This window comes from Sarcophilus harrisii, chromosome 2, assembly GCF_902635505.1.
Source record: "Sarcophilus harrisii chromosome 2, mSarHar1.11, whole genome shotgun sequence".
Taxonomy (NCBI): Eukaryota; Metazoa; Chordata; class Mammalia; order Dasyuromorphia; family Dasyuridae; genus Sarcophilus; species Sarcophilus harrisii.
In genome coordinates this window covers 475,242,698-475,252,256 of record NC_045427.1, presented here as the reverse complement: position 1 = coordinate 475,252,256, position 9,559 = coordinate 475,242,698, and the positions used below count along the sequence as shown (strand labels likewise).

The window sequence follows — 9,559 nt, the reverse complement described above, 5'->3', positions numbered from 1 at the left end:
ATTTACTTCTCTGGCTCATTTTTCAAATGAGACAAACAGGATTAAGTCACTTACCCAAAGTCATAGAGCTAAGTGTCTGTAGAAAGCCAGATTTGAATTCAGGAAAATGATTCTTCCTGACTTCAGTTCTGGCACAATATCCACTGTGTCATCTAGCTGCCCTTATTTGGTTTATCACATAACAAAAGTGGAGTATTGAAATCTCTCAATATAAATATTTTCTCTCTCGATTCTTTTGTATTTTAACCTAAAACTTAGTTGATATAGAGGAATACTCACACATGCTTCTTCTGCTAATGATTAATTTTATCATCTCTGTGGGGCTCATAATACCCATGAAATCAGATTCAGACAAAAAAAAAACCCCAAAGAAATAGTATAGCTATGAATTCATTTTCTTTGTATAATTTGATATGGAATTCCCTTTTATTGATTTAATACTTTAGAGTTTTACTTGATATTCACTACTGATTTTTATTCCTAGGCTGATATATATATATCAAAAGCTCAAGACAGAATTTTTTCTTTCTTGTAAAAGTGATCAGAAATGTTGTGAGGAATCAAAAATATTCATTTTAATATTAATACTAGTTTAGTTTAGGTATAGGATTCTGAGATGCAGTTCGATTTTTCTTTCTGAAAATCATATTATATAGTCTTTTCTCTTTTTTGTGACAAATAATCTTATGTGATTTAGAATTAAGATAATTTTGAGGGGGGGCTATTTTTCTTTTCTTACTAGATCTTTTTTTTACCGACAAAATCCTGTCAGATACCAATGTCTTTGGATGACACGAATCTAATTTTTTTCAGGATAACTCATAAATATGACCAATCTGTAGATTTGTCCCTTGATCCTAATAGATTGGGAAATTTTCTTGAACAATTTCCTGAAAATGGTATTTGACTATTTCTTTGTAATGATATTTAGATTATCTAAGTTCTTCCTTTTAAGTCTATCATCTCTGCTTTACCATGTTTTAAATTTTGTCTCCCTTTGAGCTGTCCTATGGACTTGTCTTTGCTGACATTTCTGCTGCCTTGGCTAATTGCCTCTCCAGTGTGGGTATTCTGTTTTCTATTGATTTCTTTTATTTTCCACCATTTTCTCCATGTTGGCTTTTGTTTTCAATTCATCTTCTATTTTTTGTTGATGACGTATCTCAATACAGATTTCAAGTATGTTTTTACTAACAAGATACTCTTTCATTTCTTAAAACATTTTATTATGTGATTAGGTCCATCATGTATTTAGGTCCAGCTTCATTTTGATGGTATTGTTGAAGTCAATTTGTAATTATTTTCCTTTGGATCACTTCATTTCAGTATCTTTTAATCCATATCAAAGAATTAAGAGAAAAGATTTTGGCACTGCATTCTTTCCCTTTCCACAAAGGGACCCTTTTACTTAGGATTCTTACATTCAGTAACTAGGCTTGATTCCAGGGAAGCCTGCCCTTTAATACAGGTAGTAGATGCCTTTTCTCATGCTCTAACTCTTTTATGCTCCCACCCCTAAAACCTAAAACATACAGAGGAACAAGCATGTATTAAGCACCTACAGTATGCCAGCACTATGCTAAGTGCTTTACAAATATCTCATAGAGTTCCTCTCCTAATCCTTTCTGATGCAGAAACTCCCCTGGGTACCAGTCAGTTCCAAACAACGATCCCAGGATCTCTAGACCTCTCAAGTTCATAAGATTTCCTACAAGGCTAAATAGATCCACTTATTTGGCTACCTAAACTTAGGAAAGAAATAAAAGAGAAGCAGTATTCAGGAGCCTAAAGCTCAGACTCACCCAAATCTATGTGTGTTTTTGCTGCCACATGCTTTCAGTTAGTTAGCTAGCCTTCCTTCCTTCCTTCCTTTTCTCTCTCTCTCTTTCTCTCTCTCCCTCTCTCCCTCTCCCTCTTTTCCTTCTTCCTTCTTTTCCTCCCTCTCTCCCTCCCTTCTTCCTTCTCTTCCTCCCTCCCTCTCTCCCTCCCTTCCTTCCTCTCCTTCCTTCCTTATCACTACTGTCCTAAGATATCTTGGGGTTTATTGGCTAGATTTCTATCTTAAGGACCATGCCTTAAACCCAAATCACTCTGATTCTCCTTGATTGGTTAACAATAGGTCCCAGGCCAAGCTCCACTTGGTCACCGTTTTGGTCCCAGTAGACTCAGACTGAATGTAAATAACAGTCACTTCTGTTTTGACCAGAAACCCTGAGGGTTTTCTCCCAGATTTATTTATTTAGTTAGTTTTTAATTTTTTTTTGATTAGGTACAAGAAGAGAGATTCTTTGCCTCAGATGCTATCTACCTTTAATTACTGAATGTGTGTATCCTCAGTCAAACTGAGACCTGTTAAAGACCTTAGTTTAGTCTCTACTGCATCCAGAGCCATCTCCAGTCATCTTGATCTATATCTGGCCTCTGGACCCAGATGGCTCTGGAGGATAAAGTGTGACCTTGCACAGCCTTCCCTCACTTAAATCCAATTCACTTGGACTTAATGCATCACCTCCCTGATGTCAGGGTCCTCCTTGAGAGCAAAGGACTAACAATAACTCAACATAACACCAAGAAAATAAGTATTTGTTAGAATGGGTAAGGGAACTTTGTGGAGAAAGAAGCCTTGGTTGCTCCTACAAAGGTTTTAGGGGATGAAGATATTGCTGGCTTGGGGAAGGTACTCATGTTCTATGGAGGAACCCTCCCAGGCTTGCTTTTAGCTGAACATTCCAAGCTCATGGTCCCTGCCATGATCCAGCATTTTTCTAGGGTCTCCTAAGGATAGAAAAAGTGGGAGAGGGTAGTTGCTATACCCCAATCCTTCTATGACATCACAGATTGGGATTTTCTCTGAAAGTAGCCCAAGAATTTGGAAGGTTTCAGGAGCTCTGAGTATTGGCAAAGTCTGGGATCTCAGGCCATTTAGGGGAAAGAAGAAAGATGAAGGAGCAGCCTTAGATTTGCCTTGAGGGAGAGTGGGGTAAATTCCAAGGTCAGATGTGATAATTAAGAAAGAGGGATCAGGGTCAGGGTTCTGGGATAAGGAAATCAGAGAGCAGTCTGGGATTAGGGCTAGTTCTGAGGGCAAGGGCTCATGGTAAAATCCCAGAAATAGGGCTCAGGGTCAAGTTTAGCTCTATTAGAAAACTAACTATTTTTTTCTCTCACCTACATGATCATTTTTGCTGCTGCTCCTATCACTGCCCAATGGCCATTAAAAGAAGAGGTACGAGGTAAGGACTAAGATTGGAGGGAAAGGGGTATTAGGTGGGGACCATTTGGGTAGAAAAAGCTTTACTTTGTAGCATCTGTCATGTGATTTTTAGTGTATTTCCATGTTTGTATGAATGTGTATTCCCACATAGGCATGTACACACAGGAGCATGTCTGAGTGAAGATATGTTCTTTGCTTGTGTGATACCATTGTGTGTTTAGGGCATGCTAGGGACCACGGGATAGGGGAGGTCAGGAGGCTGCCAGGTGTAGGAGGCCCTTTCCCAGGAGACAGAAGACAGACCCATCCCTTCAGATTCAGGAATTCCACCCTGGCTCAGAATATTTTTGTGGGGCCTCTTGGAAGCTAGGAGCCATTTGTGCTGGGAATACAACCTAAGAACCATCCCTGGGGGGAGTGAGCAATGTGACAGGGACTGTGGGAGTGTGCTGGGTTGCCAGAAGTGCATCAGATGGTCCAGTTCAGTGTGAGAATTCCCACGGGGCCCACTAAGTGTCATGATTAGACCAACAATGAAAATGACTTCTTGGAATTTTTTCTTTCTTTCTTTTTTTTTTTTTTTTTTTTATGGAAAACTTTGAAACCGTTGCTGTTATTCCTGATGATGTCCTGATGATGTCTAATAGTTAGCCTTCCAAGTGAGTACTGAAGTTTTGGGTAGGGAGACATTGTGGGGAGCAACTTAGTTTACATAGTCTTTCCCCCTGATGAACTAGCTGCAATTACAATGAAATAACAAAATCATATGAAACAACATAGACTGTTGACTTAGCACAATACTGTGGAAGAACATTGGATTTGAAATCAAAAGATCTGAATTCAAATTCTGCATTGATCACTTACTATCCATACGACCCTTGGCATCTCATTTAACCCCTCTGGGCTTCAGTTTCCTACTTACTAAAATGGAGCAATTTCGGAGTTCCCCTGAGAGCATACAAATTCCTTAAGGTAGTGATTGTTTATTATTTTATTTTTAAACCTTAGCACAGAGTAGATAATTAATGGGTGTTGCTTAATTGACTGATTGACTAAATGACTTCTAAGGTCCCTGCTTCTGCCAAATTTGTGACTCTACATAATTATATTATATTTAAGATGAAAGGGACCATAAAACAGAGCACAGAATGGTAGTCAGCAGATCATCTAGTCAAAACTAAGGAAAATAGAATAATACAAATAGAATAGTAACAAAATATTATAATAATTCATGTAATGCTTTAGGGTTTGCAAAATATTTCATATTATCTTTTGAATATCAAGGATTGTTTCTTTTCTGTGTTTGCATCTCTAGTGACTAGCACAATGCTGGTCATCTCATTACAATTTCTACTACACAAGCAACTTTGGGTAGTAAAGTCCTACAGTGTTCTTATCCCTGTTGGATGGGAGAGAAGACTGAAGCTGGAAGATTAGTTAAATGACTCCCCGGTTACTCCCTGGAGAGGAATTCACACTCAGATCTTGCTAACTCCAAGCCCAACACTGTCCAAAAAGACATGGCCAAAATGCCCTAGAATGTTGGAGCTGGAAGGGACATTAGCAATACATCAATACAATCTCTTCATTTTTCAAATGGGGAAACTGGAGTCCAGAGAGGGGAGTTCAGCTGAAAAAAAAGACCATCTAGGTTGGCCCTGATGAGTGTGTATGGCCAGGTCCGGGTTGGCACAACTGTATTTGCTCACTGTTGCCCCTGACTGTTGGCTTATAGCCCAGACCATCCCCTCTAGTGGCTGTTACAGAGAGCCTGCTCTCTTGCAGCTGTCCAAGGCTGTTTCTCCAGGGCTGGTACCATCAGAACTCGGCATGCCCAGAGAGAGCGAGCCTGCTGCGGTAGAAAGAGCCCAGCTTGGAGTCTGAAGACCAGGTTCCAAATCCTGGCTTTGACACTTAAGTCATGCAACATTTCATCTCTCTGAGCCTCTGTTTCCCCATACATAAAACTGGGATACTTGCATGGACCATGTCACTGAGTGAGGAGAAAGCACCCTATATACCTTAGAGCCCCAGAGGAATGAGGGCTAGGATGGTGAAGATATTGGGGAGGGGTTCCTTGGAGCCCAGGATGGAAAAGCCTCCTCTTGGAGTCCAAGGACCTCTCCCCCACATTGTGCCTCCTAACACTGTGTGACCTTGCCCCCAGGCATCTGTAGCTTGCCCATGGTCCCTGGTGACTGCAGGGGTTCTTTTCCTCGATACTACTACAACACACATACCCACAAATGCGAACGGTTCACTTATGGGGGCTGTAAAGGAAACAAGAACAACTTCATATTCATAGAACAATGTCAATTGACCTGTCGGGAATCCAAGTAAGTGTTGGGATCTCTCACCCTCTCCCCTCAGTCCTAGAGTCAGGCAAGCAGGGATGCCATGGGGCGAGAGACCTCAGCCCAGAGCACCAGGTGGGCCAGGCTCCCAATCTAGCAGAAAAGTCGGGAAGTGGGTGCTCTGGCTGAGTTTCCAATACCCAATGTAGTGGACTAGAAAAGGTTCTAGCTGAAGACTTAGAATGTGCTGGATTCTAGAACTGGCTTTGTACTGAGTTGGTTGACTTGAGGCAACTCCTCTCTGGGCCTGATTTTTCTCATCTATAAAGTGGAAGGATTGAAATAAATGGTCCCTAAGGGCTCTGAGATTGTATATTTTATGGAGCTCACAGAGGGCTATGGCCAGGGTTGGAAAGGGTGGAGGGGTTGTTATGAAAACTTTTCTTTGTTTTCCAGATAAACAACAAACTGTATCTGCCCCGACCCAGGCTCCCTGTGTTCCTGGTCCTGTGTCTAAGTTCCTGTCTTGTTCTTTTCCCATAAAACTTACCTAGCCTTGAGTTCCTACAGTGATGAGAAGAAGGACAGAAGACAGTAATCAAGACCACTGTCTCTCCCATTCAGAGTTTTTGATCTATACTTACTGTGCTATGGGGTTACTGACCTTACTCCTTAAACTTCTGGCATGTGACAGGTTTAGCATCTCTTGATGGGTACATCCCCCTTCATTCACCAACTCTTTCTTTTGCCTTTGCAATCATAATAAATTATTGCTGGCCTTTTAAAAGTTTTTAAGGTTTACGAAGCATTTTTCTCACAACAATCCAAGAAGGATGAACAGTCTGGTGGAAAGAAATTTGAATTCAGAGTAAGAAAAACTGGAGTTGCATTGAGGCTCAGGTGATATTAAGCAAAGGATTTCCACCTCTCATGATCCCATTTCCCTCTTCCACAAAATGAGGATATTAGATTAGATGGACTATAGCAGTCTCCAGAGCCCATGCCTTCCTGGGCTGCCTTAAGGGAACTACAGAATCCCTAACCAGGAAAGTGAAAATCCTGTTCTTTTCTGTCCTGGTCAAGCCACTTCCAGAATATGGCTTTCAGTTCTGGGTCATACAGACCTTTAGGAAGGACAGTAGTAACCTGGAGTCCAAAAGATAGTAAATAGAATGATTAAAGGACTCAAGACCATTCCATACATAATTGATTGAAGGTACTAAGCCAAGTGAAGAAACAACTTTGGAGAGTCACCATGAAGAACAGGAGTAGAATTGCTCTTCTTGACCCTTAGAAGTCAGACCTGGGAGCACTAGGTTTGCAGAGAGGTAGACTAAAGTATGATGAAAGTAACTCACTAGCTTTCCATATGTGAATCCTCAAAAAGCTATCTCAAGGCATTTTGTGAATTAGCATCTACTCAGAACCATAGGTTATAAGCACTTTTACTAAGTTAATCAGAAAAGTTAAAAAGAAAAGATATTTAATAGATATTTAATCAAATTTATATAACCAATTAACAACAAACTCGCCTTCCCCACACACCTAAAGAGCACACATTGACCAGAGCACTAAGCTGCAGAGTAACAAGTGAAAAGGACCTGTTCTTGGAACAGGAAGGATTTAGGGAGCATGTGTGACCAAGGGAACACACATGGCCAGAGAACTTATACTTCTAATCCTGCTAAACCACTGAGACAACCTTTGGATTTTATAGTTCTATTCTGGGCATTTTTAAAAACTCTTTTCTGGGTACTAAATTCAGTTATCTGTTGATTTCTGCTATCATCTGCTTTGATGTGGTGACTAATAATACTCTCACATGTTAGAGAGGGATAAATTCTTAAGGATATCAGCTGAAGCTACGAGCAACTTTAAAATAACTGTGATCAGTTAAAATAAAATAAAACCAATAGAAACTAGGCTAGAATGATCTATTTTTTCCAATTGATCAATCAACTTATCAATAAACATTTATTAAGCATCTACTATGTCAGGCACTATGCTAAGCATTAAGTTTCTTGACCATATCTTATTTTTTTGTCACCCCCTTTGACTATATCTTAATTATGGTCAGAGATCCTTTTAGTTTTTATCCTACCCCCTAGTACTAGAAAATATTCCCAGGGACTCTCTTAAACAAATTATTAAGGGGCCAGGTAAAATTGTAGTGGGGAGAATGCTCTAAGAGAATGTTCCATTATATATCTCATGTTTCATGCAAATCACAGAGACTGACTTAGATGGAGAAGATTGAAAAAAAGACATGAATTTTGCCCTACAATAAAATCTCTATTTTTAAATAAATTGTTGTCTTCAAATTACTTTCTGGGCAACCCCAAAATGATGGTTTCTCTACTTCCCCTACAGTTGAGCCTCCATAGCTACAGTATCCCCCTTCAATGGGAAGGCATTCAAACTGAGTTTGGATGCCCTTTGGTCACTGATGTCAAAGGCATTCCTGTCTAAAATACTAGCTAAATTAACTTCCAACTTCTGTGATGTCTAAGACTCTTTTTTGTTCATAGGGTAAGTAAGTAATACAAGTATTGTTATACCCATTTACAGATAAAGAAATTTACCTAAAGAAATCTAACTACTGAGTTCAAGGACTAGGGTTTCAAACCCAGATATCCTGAGCTCATGTTAAATATGTTTTCTTTTATATCACAACTCCTTTTCAATTTTTTTTGTAAAACTTTATTTTCAAAACATATGCACAAATAATTTGATAACACTGACCCTTGTGTTTCAGATTTTCTGCTCCTCCTCATCCCCTCCCCTAGATGGCAAGCAATCAAATATATGGTAAACATGTTAAAAATATGTTAAATCCCACATGTATAAACATACTTATACAATTCTCTTGCTGCACAAGAAAAATCATATCAAAAAAAGAAAGTAAACGAGAAAGAAAACAAAATGCAAGCAAACAGCAACAAAAGAGTGAGAATATTATGTTGTGATCCACACTCAGTTCCCACAGTTCTCTCTCTGGTTGTGGATGGCTCTCTTCATCACAAGATCATCGGAATTGGCATCAATCATCTCATTGCACAATTATCTTTCTAAAGTTGCTCCCTTTAGAATGGTCGGATTTTTAAAAATGGCCTTTACTTTGCTAGTATTTATGGGAAATAAGATAGTATGAAACCAGTTTATAGAAGGTTACAGAGTTTGGGGATCTTATTCTAAGATGAGCACCAAATTGATGAGGCTATTTTGACAGAACTGCACAATTAAGGAGGGAATGTGAGCTAGATGTTTCCTTAAATTATCCTGTATCTCAGGCTCAAATTCATTTGCTGCTAAACCAGAGAAGATTTGAGGGTTGGAGATAGGATAAGGAGAGGGCAACTTAAGAGTTAACAGCTCTAAATATGATTGTTCTGGATAACAAAAAGCTTTGCTCTCTGGACCAGTCATTAGGCTTGAAAAAAATAGACCTAATCAACCTTGGAGTACACTTTGTTTGATTTTTGTTAAGTGGGTGTGGTAGTTATAAATAAAGAGCTGCCAATCTGCTCTTCATTGGAAAAGGTTTTAGCTATCACACCTTAGCAGAAAGCAGGTCCAGCATATACTCCCCCATTCCATCAGGGATCAGAAACAACAGAGATGCTACCATCATATCCCCCTGGTAAAAAACAGTCCCAGAAGAGCTACCCCTCTGCCTGGTGAGGGGCTGGCCCACTGGAACAACTAGGATGCTGGGAAGAAACACTTTCAGAAAGGAATGGATTTACTGAAAAGATTGTCAAAAGACATCATCTTGTAGCACTGGAATTAGGCATTGTCCCTCTCCAAATATTCCTCACATGTGGACCCTTCACACTCTCTCATGTGTGATCGCCTGGCTGGTTTATTATTCCCACTGATGATCTGTGTCTTTGTGGCAGAACATGTATTACCTATGTTTATGTGAAGGATGGGAAAGCTATCCTATTGAAAATCTTATGATGATATTTCATTAAATACCTTTACTTTTAATTATGTTCTCTGACTTGAGAAAAAAGTAGACATGTTGAGCAGCTTCATACATGACCTTAAA

General features: G+C 39.5%; 1 long non-coding RNA gene across 1 annotated transcript; it reads left to right on the top strand.

The window, feature by feature from the left end:
• The first annotated feature begins 3,859 nt into the window (after positions 1–3,859).
• On the top strand, positions 3,860–6,280 carry LOC116421170. The gene is made up of 3 exons (XR_004231473.1): positions 3,860–3,873; positions 5,382–5,550; positions 5,965–6,280. It is a non-coding gene; the product is annotated as an uncharacterized LOC116421170 (long non-coding RNA).
• The last annotated feature ends 3,279 nt before the right edge of the window (positions 6,281–9,559 follow it).